Raw genomic sequence first — 15,142 nt, 5'->3', positions numbered from 1 at the left:
CGGTCAGCCCACATAAATTATTTGGAGCTCCTCACGGTTTGGAAGGCTTTGAAACATTTTCTGCCCCGCCTGCAGGGGCATCACGTGCTGGTGCGGTGCGACAACACCACAGCTGTGGCACATATCAACCGCCAAGGGGGGATGCGCTCCTCCAAGCTTCATGCTCTAGCTCACAAGCTGCTAGTATGGAGCAGGCGGCACTTTCTGTCATTACGGGCGACCCATGTCCCGGGCATTTTAAACAAAGGCGCAGACCTTTTGTCGAGGGGGAACCCACTCTACGGAGAATGGCGCCTCCATCCTCAGATAGTGGATCTGCTATGGGTGAGGTTCGGTCGGGCTGCCGTCGATCTCTTCACCTCGCGTGAAAACGCCCATTGTCCTATGTTCTTCTCACTACGGGACGACGATGCCCCAGCGTGGACGCACTGGCCCACCCATGGCCCAATGTGCTGTTTTACGCGTTTCCTCCACTCTGCTTGATATCTCCGACTTTGGCCAGGGTGAAAGAACAGAGCCTGACTCTGATATTGATAGCACCCAGGTGGCCCAAATCTCCATGGCTGGCAGAGATAGTTCCTCTTCTGTATGCACAGCCATTACGCACAGACCTCCTGTCTCAAGCAGATGGGGAAATACACCATCCGCACCCAGACAGGGTGGCTGTCTGGGCCTGGCCCGTGAGAGGGCAAATTTAAACACATTGGGGCTCCCCCATCGTGTTGTTGCGACCATGCAGAATGCTAGAGCTGCTTCTACACACTCTCTTTATGGTTGCAAGTGGCGTGTGTTCAGTCATCGACATTTTGAGTTTTTGCAAGACCTTATCAATGGTGGAAAATCTTTTTCCACTATTAAGGTCTATTTAGTGGCTATCGCTGCTTGTCATGTTGGGTTTGATGGCACTACGGTGGGGCAGCACCCCCTTATTCATAGATTTATGAAGGGCGCCTGCCGTTCTCTTCCAGCCACTAGAAGAGCAGTTCCAGGATGGGACCTCTCCTTGGTGCTGGAGGCTTTGTCTCAACAGCCATTTGAGCCCCTGGGAGCTATTCCCCTTAAGCAGAGCTGTCTTTCTGGCCTTGGCTTCAGCCAAACATGTCAGTGATTTGCATGCACTCTCTGTTCATACCTCGTGCACTAAATTCTCTCTTAATGGAGAGAAGGTTTTTCTCAGGCCTAACCCGGTCTTTATGCCTAAATGCTTCCCAGCATTCACGTGTGAGGTGCTTGAGCTTTCAGCTTTTCATCCTCCTCCTTTCTCCTCTGAGGAGGATCAGAGGCTCAATGCTTTGTGTCCTGTTCGTGCCCTGCGGGTTTACATCGACAGGACCAGCCTTTTCAGGAGGAGTGATCAGCTCTTCATTTTTTGGGCCCTCCCAAACACGGGGAATCCCATTTCTAAGCAGCGCCTCTCTCATTGGCTCGTCGAAGCCATCTCATTGGCATATGAATCTAAGGGAGTGCGGCCCCCGAGGGCCTTAAAGCACATTCAACTAGAGGAATGGCAGCCTCCTGGGCCCTATTTAAAGGGGTTTCCTTGCAGGACATTTGTGCCGCTGCAAGCTGGGCCTCTCCTCATACATTTATCAGATACTGGGTACTTGATGTTACCCAGACCCCGGTAGCTCACTCTGTTTTAGGCGTAGGCTGTTCGTAGCTTTGTGCCTTTAAACTTGCTACACCTTTTAAGCTTGGGTTGACCAGCCTGGCTTATTCATGTCATTAAGCAGGTCATTTGTACCCTCCCTTGACACCATATTATATGTTCATATATAATTCATATACATATGTGTCATGCTTTTTTGGCTGGTAGTGCATGCACACTTTGTGGGGGGTCAGATACTTGGTGACGTGTCAAGCATCGCCTTCCAGGTGACCGTCCTCTGGCTTACAGGGCCTCCCTGTGAGTGTACTGGGCAACCGGGGAACTGTCCATATCTCCCATAGGTGGATCTCGAACACAAGATGATGAAAGAGAACAATAGGTTACTGTTCGTAACCCCGGTTCTCTGAAACATTGAGTGGAGAGATCCACCAAGTTTGCCCCGCTTGCTGCATGAGAAGCGAATATGCTCACTGAGGAAAGGTAGCGCGTGCAGGCACTTTATGCGCTCAGGTTAGGGGGCGGTCCCTTACCTGCCATGGGGCATGCGGCCCTGTTTGTCAAGCCAGACTTGGTGCAATTGGATGCTTCTGCAGAGGTCAGGTACGGATGCCCTTTCCATAGGTGGATCTCTCCACTCGATGTTTCAGAGAACCGGGGTTACGAACAGTAACCTATTGCTTTCTCTTCATCTTTTATTGCTATTGTATCTCCATCTTTTAATACTGGATACCCAAATTCTCTTTTTATCCCATTCATTCTTTTTATCATACCCCATACTTGACCGATTTCTGTTTCCCTTCCCACTGTGTTACAAAACCTCCTCCAGAAGTCTTTTTTTGTATTTTTAATGATTCTCCTAACATTTGCTTGCATCTTTTTATATTCAATAAAGTTCTGAAAACTATGATTCTTTTTTAACATTTTAAAAGCTTTATTTCGAGATTTAATTGCCTTATCACATTCTTTTGTCCACCATGGCACAATCTTCTCTTCTTTGGAATAGTCTGACTTGCTGATATCAATATAGCATTACAAATATCATTATAAACCTTATCAATCCCTTCTTCCCGGCCATGAGTTGAGCATGCATTAAGAGTTTGACTGTGCACCTATTCTTGATTAATTTGTATACAATTCTGCATTAAAAAATAATAAAAGTTATTTTAATAAAAAGTTATAGAAAGTACTGGACTTGTTTTTAGTTGAAAGGAGATGACTTTGAAGACATCTCAGTATGCATTTTTAAAATAGAGTAATTTGTGTAAAAGGAATGAACAAAGCAAACCAACACTAAACAGACCATGATAACGGCCATTAACTCTCATATAGTAGATACAAATTCATGTATTAAACTCAAACTGTTTCAGTCTTTTACTGATTTCAAATCTGACACTGACAGCAAGCAAGTTAAAGTAAACTATTGTTTGATTTCGCATATTTCAAGTTTTCAAGTAGCAAAGGCAGGTTTACCTCCATCCTCCATCCGGTGTCATTGGTGGCTTCAAAACCTTTTTGTACACGCCACAGAATTGAGCTTTGCTGTAGAAGTTCTCCAAACAAGCTTTTAGTTTTGGAATGAATCTGGGGTTTCCTTTGTCAAGAATCCGGCCAAGTTCATCCATCACCTGAAATAATCCCACACACACATTTGTAAATACAATTGGAACCAATAAGACCTAAAATATTTTATCAAATACTTTACTTACATGATCTAGTTCTCTGAAACATGGATATGCTTGCAGTAGTTTTGACGGTCTGTCCTGATCTTTCAAAATTGATGAAGGCTCTCCGAGAATCAAACTCGAGGTCAAGTAGGTGAGCAACTGCCTCCTTGTTAGGCTTTGGTGTTTTATAGATCTCTTGGAGAGTACAGTAATGTCTTGCCTGGCTTTGTTGACTATCAGTGTCAGAATGGTCTTCATCTTTTCTGTGGTCAGCCTGACTGAATGGTCTATCTTGGTCAGCTGATCCTCCTTGTTAAAAAGTAAACCAGCATAATAAACCTTCTGATCTACAAACTTTGTAGTGTATTCTTAATATTTGGTACACTTACCAGCAGGGGATTTTGTGCTCTCTGATGGTGATGTGCTGCTCTCTTCTGTGTCCAACATTACAGATGCAAGTGCTTGAATCACCATCAAGGCGCCTTTTCTTTCTTCTCTTTCTGCTTGGTGAGTAAAATAGACTTCTTTAAAAAATATCTTAGTGTTTAAAAAACTTCTACATATATATGCAGACACACACACACACATACATATAAAAATCACAAGCCCCTAAACACTTACCAAACTATGTTTGCAGTTCACAGAGTCATCTCGAAGCATGTCGAAGCAGTCGATTTGCCATTGCAAGGACATCGTTTTTGGATGGATACATATAGTCAGTATTTGATGCTCTCATGATAGACACCATATTGGTCACCGTGTTCCTCACTAATCAACTACGAAGTTCTTTCGAAAGTCTCCAACCTCTTTCTTGCCCGATGCGCCACAGATCAAAATACTTTTTTCTAACATGTTCTAGTTCACTATCTGTGTAAAGAACATGTTCAGGGTTTGGCAACCGCAAGGTTCTTGGAGGATCCAATGTATTATGACCACTGGGCTCTTCAGAAGTGCTGCGGCTTTTCATGTGGTCTGTGGGATTGATGGATGCTCTCAGGAGTACAGAGTTTACAACTCATTTTACTATCATGTCAAACGGAGGCATTCTTTGCATTTTATCCAGTCACAAATCCAGGTCAAGTGGAAGCCAAAATGCAGATAAAGCTAAAGGGAACAATTCCCATGCATCTACATCCGCAGATACTGGAATCAAAGCAGTAGGAGACTTTTCGAGAATTTCAGTGTCCCAATACAGTCAGAATGTGTGCCAAGTGAGCATGATGCATCTAGCATCCCAGGTGTTACGGATCTGGTCGGTGAGCTGCGGACCGCTCACCACCAGATGTCGCCCTCACTCTACTTACACACACAGTCTGTTGCATTCCACCCCGGACTTCATTACCCATCAGCCACCACTCGTGTCACCCGCGTCCAATCAGAGACTGTATAAAAGCCCCGGACCTTTCTAGTGCACTTCAAGGATTGTTGTGATTGTTAGCGTTTCCTAGTTCCCTTGTATCCTAGTTCCCTGTGTTTACGTTCCTGCCTGGTCATCTCATTTACGTTTGTCTGCCGCCTACTCTGTGCGGCACCTCCTGCTCCGCCCTGGAGGGTTGCTGCGCCTTCTCCCCCTACTCTGTCTGGCTCCTCCCTCCCCTGCTTTCCCCAGGTTCCAGACCATGACGCAGGTTCCTGCTCCGCCCCGGAGGGCTGCTGCGCCTCTTGCTCCGCCTCCTGTTCCGCCCTGGAGGGCTGCTCCGCCTCCTGCTCCGCCCCGGAGGGCTCCTGCGCCTCCTGTTCCGCCCCAGAGGGCTGCTCCACCTCCTGCTCCGCCTCCTGTTCCGCCCTGGAGGGCTGCTCCGCCTCCTGCTCCGCTTCGGAGGGCTCCTGCGCCTCCTGTTCCACCCCAGAGGGCTGCTCCACCTCCTGTTCCACCTCCTGCTCCGCCTCCTGTTCCGCCCTGGAGGGCTGCTCCGCCTCCTGCTCCGCCTCGGAGGGCTCCTGCGCCTCCTGCTCCGCCCTGGAGGGCGCCCGCGCCTCACGCTCTGCCTCCAGCTCCACCTCCGGCTCCGCCCTGGAGGACTCCTGCACCACCTGCTCCACCTCCGGCTCCACCTGGGAAGGCATCTGCCTTGCCGGTTCTGCCTCAGTCTCCCGGCCCCCCCACCGCTCCCCTGGACTGTTTTCTGTTGGGGCGTCTGGAAGCCGCCCCTTGGGGGGGGGCTATGTTACGGATCTGGTCGGTGAGCTGCGGACCGCTCACCACCAGATGTCGCCCTCACTCTACTTACACACACAGTCTGTTGCATTCCATCCCGGACTTCATTACCCATCAGCCACCACTCGTGTCACCCACATCCAATCAGAGACTGTATAAAAGCCCCGGACCTTTCTAGTGCACTTCACGGATTGTTGTGATTGTTAGCGTTTCCTAGTTCCCTTGTATCCTAGTTCCCTGTGTTTACGTTCCTGCCTGGTCATCTCGTTTACGTTTGTCTGCCGCCTACTCTGTGCGGCACCTCCTGCTCCGCCCTGGAGGGTTGCTGCGCCTTCTCCCCCTACTCTGTCTGGCTCCTCCCTCCCCTGCTTTCCCCAGGTTCCAGACCATGACGCAGGTTCCTGCTCCGCCCCGGAGGGCTGCTGCGCCTCCTGCTCCGCCTCCTGTTCTGCCCTGGAGGGCTGCTCCGCCTCGGAGGGCTCCTGCGCCTCCTGTTCCGCCCCAGAGGGCTGCTCCACCTCCTGCTCCGCCTCCTGTTCCGCCCTGGAGGGCTGCTCCGCCTCCTGCTCCGCCTCGGAGGGCTCCTGCGCCTCCTGCTCCGCCCTGGAGGGCGCCCGTGCCTCACGCTCTGCCTCCAGCTCCACCTCCGGCTCCGCCCTGGAGGGTGCCTACGCCTCCTGCTCCACCTCCGGCTCCGCCCTGGAGGACTCCTGCACCACCTGCTCCACCTCCGGCTCCACCTGGGAAGGCATCTGCCTTGCCGGTTCTGCCTCAGTCTCCCGGCCCCCCCACCGCTCCCCTGGACTGTTTTCTATTGGGGCGTCTGGAAGCCGCCCCTTGGGGGGGGGCTATGTTACGGATCTGGTCGGTGAGCTGCGGACCGCTCACCACCAGATGTCGCCCTCACTCTACTTACACACACAGTCTGTTGCATTCCATCCCGGACTTCATTACCCATCAGCCACCACTCGTGTCACCCGCGTCCAATCAGAGACTGTATAAAAGCCCCGGACCTTTCTAGTGCACTTCACGGATTGTTGTGATTGTTAGCGTTTCCTAGTTCCCTTGTATCCTAGTTCCCTGTGTTTACGTTCCTGCCTGGTCATCTCGTTTACGTTTGTCTGCCGCCTACCTTTTCGGACTATCGCTCGCATTGTTGGATTATTCTCTTGGATTGCCCCGTTTCGGATACCGTTCGCCCCTGGTTTTACTCTCGCCTGTTTTACGGACTCCCACTGTGCTTAGCCTGCGTTGTTCCTGTTTGCTTGTTCGTCTGACCCTGCCTGCATTGACCATGTATCTGTCTCGTCCCATTAATAAAAGCGTGCATATGGATCTGCTCGCCTCTCGTCTCATTCACTCCGTTACACCAGGCACTTCGAACCTTGATGAAGCTTTTAACTGCAGCTGTGGCTCAGCTCCGCCAGCTCTGATGATGGTGCTGCGTTGACATCTTGGACTGAACTGGAGGAAGAAGTCATGCATGTAAGTTGACAAATTTTACTAATAAAATATTTATTTCATGGGCATATCCGCATAGTCTGTTGTTAGAAAAAAATTTATTATTATTAACTTCATTACCACTTGCCAAATAAATACATACATGGATACATGGATGCATGGATGTATAAACATGGATACATGGATGTATAAACCAGGAATTTTTATCATAATAGTAATAGTAGTATAATAATGTTCTGTTCCTTTATATTTTTCACTGATTATCAAATGATTTTTTTAAGATTTTTTTTTTTTTAAGTCAAAATTCATAATGCTGTTTCCTCCAAATAATCTCGTCCTATCTGACTGATTTGGTGCATGCCATATTCGGAACAATAAATTAAAGTACACTGAGCAGGATACTTCTAGAACCAAGGCCACTAAAAAAAGTGTATCGGCACTGTTGCACTTTATTGCATTATAGTAGATTTATTACGTTATATTTAAAATTAAATAAATAAAAAAATAATTCAGTCTCGAAATAATTTATTTCATTTTCAGCAAGAAGAAGGTGATGCAAATGATGAGTCTGAAGTCAAGAGAAAGCAAGCTGCTGCCTTTGTTCTGACTTCAAGAGAGAAACACTGCCTTTCCCAGGTGAGAGTTAATTATGTAAAATTATGGTGATAAACCATAGTCTTATCTTCTGTTTCCTAATTGTGTATGACTTTCTTTAAGTTATTTCTTAATTATTGCTTTTTCTCTACCGGGCTCTCAGCGACATCATTTCTGGGATGCAGCAGTATCAGGCCTCACTGATGCACTGCCTCGAAGCCAAATTACAGATGCCATTCAGAGAAAGAGTCGGGAGTCACGGATCAGCTGATGCGTTTTTAATAATTTTGAAGACCCTTTTGACACTGTTTCCATTACATATATGCAAGATGCAACACTAAAAAAGCAGTTCATGATAGCTGAAGCAGAAGAAATTGAAATATCTCAGACTGCATCTTTGAGGAAAAGGGAGCCTCTCAAGCTCTAACAATAAAAACAAAATGTTTTTACTATATTTCTTTAGTTTGAAGTTTGGAACAACTACTTTCACATCCAGTGGTTCTATCAATGTTTGACAGTGGACCAAGGCAGAGCAAGGATGGATTTTTCTATGATATTATTGATGGGGATATTTACAAGTCACATCCACTGTTCTCTGTGAAACCCAATGCCCTGCAGCTTATCCTGTTTACTGATGAGATAGAACTCTGCAATCCTCTTGTTTCATGTGCCTCAAAAAACAAACTTCTTATGGAGTACTATACATTGGGCAATATAAATCCAAAACAAAGGTCTAAGTTAGCTGCCATCCATCTACTCGCTATTGCTAAATCAGCAGTGTGGCATAGGTGTAATTTTGCAGAGAATACATGAAGATTTGAATTTGTTGTATAATGGTGTGAACATCAGAACTGCTAAGGGGGAGAGAACAGTATACGGTGCAGTAGTTTCTCTCTGTGGTGACACCCTGGCTCAGCATGAGCTGACAGGCTTTAAAGAGGGAGTTGGGTTTGCATTCAGCAAATGCAGGCACTGTGAGTGTAATTTCGAAGACATGCAAGTTTACTTTGATTCAGACAATTTTGTCAAACGATCTTTAGATAGACATGTCAGACAATGTAATGAAATTGAGAGGGCCGCTACAGACTTTTTAAGAAACAGCTTAAAATGTACTTATGGAATTAATAGGAAAAGCAAACTGATTGAATTTCCAGCCTTTGATCTGATCAGGCAAACGCCACAGGATATTATGCATGTGATATTAGAAGGAGTGGCACCACTGATAGTCAAAACTGTACTGAAACATCTTGTGCTGTCAGGGCAACTGGACTTGGACACACTGAACAGTGTTATTCTAGGATACGCATACTCAACTGATGTCAGAGTCAAACCTTATCCTATTACTGTCACCACACTGTCATCAAATGACAACAAACTAAAGCAATCATCTGGGCAAATGCTTGTCCTCTTAAAGATCCTATCATTTATATTGGACAGCTGTGAAAGAGATGAATACTGTCAAGTCATCATTGTGTTAATAGAGATTGTTCAGATCTTTTTGCACCAGTTATTTCTTTAGCAAATATAGCAAAGCTTAAGTAGCTTATTAAGCAGCATTTGAGTAATGTCAAACAGTTATTTCCTAAGAACAATATAACACCAAAGCAACATTATTTGATACATATTCCTGTGCAGATTAAAGAATTGGATCCGATGCTGAGACATGTGTATGAGGTTTGAATCTAAACACTGTTTTTTCAAACAGTGGTCTTCTAAGTTAAATTTCAAGAATGTCTGCAAGTCTTTGGTTAAACACAATCAGATGTTTGAGAGTTGTCAAAATACCAGCTGTGAAGAATCACCCATTTTTTTCAAAGGATGTACTAATGGGTCCTGCATCTGAAACGGAAAATTTGAAGTATGTGCACAATAAAATGAGACAGTTTTTTTGGGTGTAGAAAATGTAAATCATGTGATATCTGTAAAATGGCTTGAGCTAAGTGGCAACAAGTCCAATGTAACTGAAGGTGTTCCTGTATTTGGGCTCATAAAAGACATATACATTGCAAATTCTTCAATGTATTGCTTTGAATGTCAGGTTTATAATACAGTGGGTTTCAGTCATGATTTTGCATCTTATGAAATTGAGGTTCCAAACCTTGCTCAAGCTACTGAGATAGTGGATGCAGATAAAATTGTGGATTATACTTCATATTATGCAGTCAGTTGTAAGAACCGTACCTACATTCCCCTCAAGTATTATCTGGGAGATGTGTGTGAGATTTACAAGTGCACCACTGACTACTAATTTACTGAAAAACAAAGAAAAGTGGAGCCGTTAAACATTAAGCATCTTGTTTTATTTATTTTACATTGTAGTTCCCATTTCACTAAATGACTGCATGGATCTAATGGAAAATGTTAAGGATCCAAACTCTAATTTATGTATGTTCATGTACACATGTTCAAGTTTTGAGATTTATACTGGACACTGTTTTGTCTACAAGATGTTATCTCAATAGAAATGGACGTTGTCAGCATCAAATAAAGTGTTATGCTTCTCTGACTTGCAGTTTTTGTTCGCATTTGGTTCAAAAGTGAAGTAATGTAAAATAATATATATATATATATATATATATTAATTACTTAATAAAATAATAATTAAAATTGTGTCAGGAGTACTAAATATTGTTTTCTTAAAATAAATAAAAAAAAAACATTGTGTTCTTAAAATAGGAAAATATGACTTGAAATGTCTTGTTTCAGGATAGAGTGTGTTCAAATATAATGCTTGCTATCTTGGAAGAAAAAAAAAAAACAAGATTTATTGTCTTGTCAAGATCTCAGTTTTTTTGCAGTGTTGACAAAGCCATTGATATAGCGTGGTCACATGAAGCAGCGCAAGATCAGCTCAAGATGATAAATTCACGTGCCGCGGCAACACATATGGCTTACGCAGTGTTCAGCAAAAAAGCAGCAACAGCTCGACAAAAACACAGAGTAACAGCAAGGGAAATGGATAAAGCAACCGACACAGGCACGTCGTGCAGTAGATGTGCACAGCAGCACAGTCAAAGAGATGCTTGTCCTGCGAAAGGCGTCAGTGCAAACTGTGTAATAAGCTCAATCACTTCACAAAGGTATGTAAATCATGGCAACCTGTTACACACTGAATTAGGGCTGCAAGCAAAGAAAGTCAGCTTCAAGTTGGATACTGGTGCCCAAGTGAATATAATTCCAGCCAGCAGATTTAAAAATGTTTTGGCACTACGGAACTGAAACCCACAGCGCGACACCTTACAGGCTATGGTGGGGAGCCACTTGATGTTAAAGGGACATGTCAGCTCCATTGTAGATACAAAGACACATCAACTTAGCTTGAATGCTATATTGTGAACACGTGCACCTCCTGTGCTCGGTTTGTGAGCATGTCTGGACATGGGGCTAATAAAGCTCATCTTTTCAGTCAACACAGACATAAGCAAACCCTGTGACATCATCCAAGAGTTCCAAGATGTTTTCCAAGGGTCAGAACTTTCAGTCAGTTCCGAGGCAAATGCACTATACACCTGAACCCTGCAGCTGTCCCTGTCATGTATCCCCCAGGAGGATTCCCTTCATGCTACGCAGTCACCTCAAGAAGGAGTTGGACAGCATGGAAAAAGCAGGTATTATTGCTAAAGTCACTGAGCCCACAAACTGGGTTAATGCATTGGTGGTTGTTAAAAAGCCCCGGACTGGAAAGCTCAGGGTATGTTTAGACCCCAGAGACCTGAATAAGGCAATTAAAAGACCACTCTGGCCGACTCTGGACGACGTCACCCCAAAACTTGCTGGAGCACAATTCTTCAGCGTACTCAATGCAAAATCTGGATACTGGGCGATCAAGCTAACTGAAGAGTTGTTAAAGTTAACGACATTCAACACCGTAGTTGGAAGGTATAAATTCCTCTGCTTACCCTTTGGACTGATCTCAGCTCAGGATGAATTTCAAAGAAAGACTGATGAGACCTATGAAAGGCTTAACGGTGTAGCAGCCATCGTAGACAACATACTTGTCTTTGGAAAAACCGAAGAAGAACATGATGCAAACTTGCGCGCTATGCTAATGAGGACCCGTGAAAAAGGGGTACGCCTCAACCCAGAAAAGAGTGTCATGTGTGTCCCTGAGGTCAGTTATTTTGCTTGAACTTAGTTATTATTTCATTACAAATGAAAGCACTGGAGAAGATAAAAGAACTGATCACGAAAGAACCTGGTCCTCTTCTGTCATATTATGACCATAGCAAAGAGCTCCATCTACAGGTTGATACATCTAAAAGTGGCCTAGGTACCGTGCTGCTCCAAGACAGCAAACCCGTTGCTAACGCTTCTAAATCCCTCACACCAACAGAAGAAAACTACGGTCAAATCGAAAAAGAGTTGTATGCTGTGGTGTTTGGATGCAAACGCTTCCATATGTATGTCTATGGCAGAAAGGTTGTTGTTGAATTTGATCACAAACCTCTAGAACCCATCCTGAGGAAACCTCTTGCAGCCACGCCTCCACACCTTCAGAGAATAATCTTGCAGCTACAGAGGTACGATATTCAGAAATATTGTACCTCCAGGAAACCAGGAAAGGACATTCCTATAGCAGATGCACTGTCCAGTAAGTCCATTCCATACAAGCTTCAGTCACTGGATGAGGATATGGATGCACAAATTCACACAGTTGTAACTAATCACCCCGTAAGCGACAGGAAGCTAAGTGATATCCGAACAGCAACAGAGCAAGATCCACAGCTTATCTCTTTGAGAAGCATTGTCAAATCTGAATGGCCTGACGCGAAAAAAAAAAAAATGCCCTTCCCACCTTGTTGAACATTGGAATCACAGAGATGAAATTCAGAGATGGAAAGACTGTTGTTCAAAGGTGAGAAAATCATCATTCCACATGCACTAGACCAGAAATGCTAGAACTCATACACACTGGACACATGGGAACTGAGAGGAGTAAACAAAGAGCCATGCAGAGACATCTTATTTTGGCCAGGAATTAACAAACAGATCGAGGAAATGGTGGAGAGATGCACCATATGCTTAGAGCGACGAAAATCCAACCCAAAAGAGCCTATGATCTCCCACCAGATCCCAGAGCGTCCATGGCAGGTCATCACAACAGACCTGTTCATGTGGAACGGAGATGACTATTTGTTAGCTGTCGACTGCTACAGCAGATTCTTTGAGTTGGACAGACTTCGGTCAACCACATTAACAGCAGTGATCCGTAAGCTGAAGGGTATATTCGCCAGGCTTGCCGTACCTGAAAAAATGATTTCAGATAATGGTCCGCAATACAGCTCGCATGACCTCAAAGACTTTGCAGTTCAGTGCGACTTTGTGCATGTGACATCTAGTCCTCACTATCCACAAAGCAATTGTATCACCGAAAAAAACAGTGCAGTCTGCAAAGACCATACTGAGCAAAGCACATGGTGAAAAGAACAGAAACAGTACTACGATCGCAATGCGCAAACATTGCCAACACTGGCTCAAGGAGATTATGTTCGTTTTCAGCAAGCCAGTGGTCGATGGATGCCTGCCACAGTTTTGCAGCCTACATCTGCAGACTGATCATACCTTATCCACACCGATGATGATCAAGCGTTCGGCGCAATTGTCGACACTTAATGGAAACCAAAGTAATGCCATCACAAGCAAGTGAGCCAGCACTTGGGGACACAGTCACTAATATACCTGTGAACACAGAAGGGCTGAAAGAGAGCACTTGCCATTCACAACAACAAGCATCACATCCTCAGTTTACACGTTAAGACATCCTTGACTTGTGAAGAGTTCAAGCTAAAGAAAGAAAAAAAATGTCAAAAGATGTAAGATGTCAAAACCACATGTTGTATTATTTGTGGTGTTAATCATACTGCTGTCTTATTGAATGTTCTACATGGCGTCGGTCACAATAACTTAGTTAGCTATTCAAAGGTACTGGGCAGTTCATTTGCCAGCCTGATTTTGTTTTTTGTAATTGGGAGAGAAAATTGTTTATTTGTTCTGTAAGTGCAATGTGGATCATTTGTTTTCTCTGTGACCTTGTGACCTTGTATACATGTTTGATGTATTAGACCTGCCATATACTGCATAAAGAACTTCATACTTCATAAAAAGGGGGTTGTAATATTATCAGCTCCTGTGTGTGCTGATTTGAATGTTGAACGTTAATTGGCTGTTGGTCCTGTGGGTGTGTGCAGGCAGTTGTTCGGAGTAAACGATACAAGGCAGACGCATTTGTGAGTGTTTTCTTAATAAGACACTATTTAGAGTGACTATATAAGAACAATACAGGGCTGGTCACACTTACATGTTTACTTAAACTGAAAAAAAAGACATAACTGGTAAGAAACCAGTTACAATTTGAAACTTAAAAATTGTAGACATTTTAAGAAATCAGTTACCTTGTGTGTTTTGATATTCTTTGTAGTTGGATAGCTGAACTCCAGAAAATCAGTAATGAGCCATCGTTTTAAGAGCCTGTTAGTAAGAAATAAATAAATAATAATTTAAAAAATTCAAACAACATGGATTATGAAATCAATGTCTCTGTTACTTACTTATTGGAGAAGAGGAGTATTCTCAGCTTCACAGAGCTGCTCACAAATACATGTGATCAAAAAATAAGAGAAAAGAACATATTTGTTTAAATACCAGATACAATTTTAAAGTTCATTTTGTATTTAAATTTAAGAATGAAATCTGTTGAGAGTGTGTTGACACTGGATCACTCAGCTCCAAAAAATCAGTAATTAGGTGAGTAAGAACCATTTCACCATTAAAAGGGCTCTTCAGGAAGCTGTGGTTCTAAATAGAACTGTTACTACATGTAAAGAACCTTCAAAGAAACATCATTTTCGTACACACACAGATGCACACACAAATCACTACTCCATACAGATTAGTACAGATCTGAATAACGTAGTAAAACTGGTAACACTCTATGGAGTATAACTCTAAATGCTATAAGTGAATGGTGTCATTAATAAAACAGATGACTTTTCTTGTTTTGAGCTTTGTGAAGTTTAAGAGCTCAGTCCAATGATCCATCAAGCAAATGTCTGATCTGAGAGAGTGAAGAGTGTGTCATTGTTCTGTACAGGTTGAATTATTGTGGTGTCACAGATGAAGGTTGTGCTGCTCTGGCTTCAGCTCTGAGATCAAACCCCTCATACCTGAGACACCTGAATCTGTCTGGGAATAAACTAGGAGAATCAGGAGTGAAGCTAGAAGCTCTGAATCTGAAGATTGATCCACATTATAAACTGGAGACATTTTACTGTTGTGAGTATATTATTATTTAAAACTTTTAAATTGACCCACTTTCCATGAGTGTATATGTGTATATGAATATAATACAATAATTTAGCTCTGTTTTAGTCTCTTTACTTTAAACTGTTCAGAGTTTAATTCTGTGATGTGACTGATCTATAAATATATGAATATTTAATCTCTTCCAGTGTCTCTGTGTGTAAGTGATAAAGAGAGAGTTGTTGATCATTTACTGTTATGAATCTATGAGCAGTTGTTCATTCATATCTCTGGCTGTAATATGAATATACTAATATCTCTGTCTGATGTGATGTGACAGCAGTAATGTCTCATATGTAATTGTCTGTGTGTTATATTGAAGGACTCTCAGTATTTAGACGTCAGTCCAGTCTCCTC

The 15,142-nt window shown here is 43.6% G+C and overlaps 1 pseudogene; it reads left to right on the top strand.

Moving 5' to 3' along the window:
- The first annotated feature begins 409 nt into the window (after positions 1-409).
- Positions 410-1,660, top strand: LOC127166117 (uncharacterized; annotated as a pseudogene).
- The last annotated feature ends 13,482 nt before the right edge of the window (positions 1,661-15,142 follow it).

The sequence above is a fragment of the Labeo rohita genome, chromosome 5, assembly GCF_022985175.1.
Source record: "Labeo rohita strain BAU-BD-2019 chromosome 5, IGBB_LRoh.1.0, whole genome shotgun sequence".
Classification (NCBI taxonomy): Eukaryota; Metazoa; Chordata; class Actinopteri; order Cypriniformes; family Cyprinidae; genus Labeo; species Labeo rohita.
The sequence above is the reverse complement of the archived record's forward strand: the minus strand, read 5'-3'. Positions and strand labels throughout refer to the sequence as shown.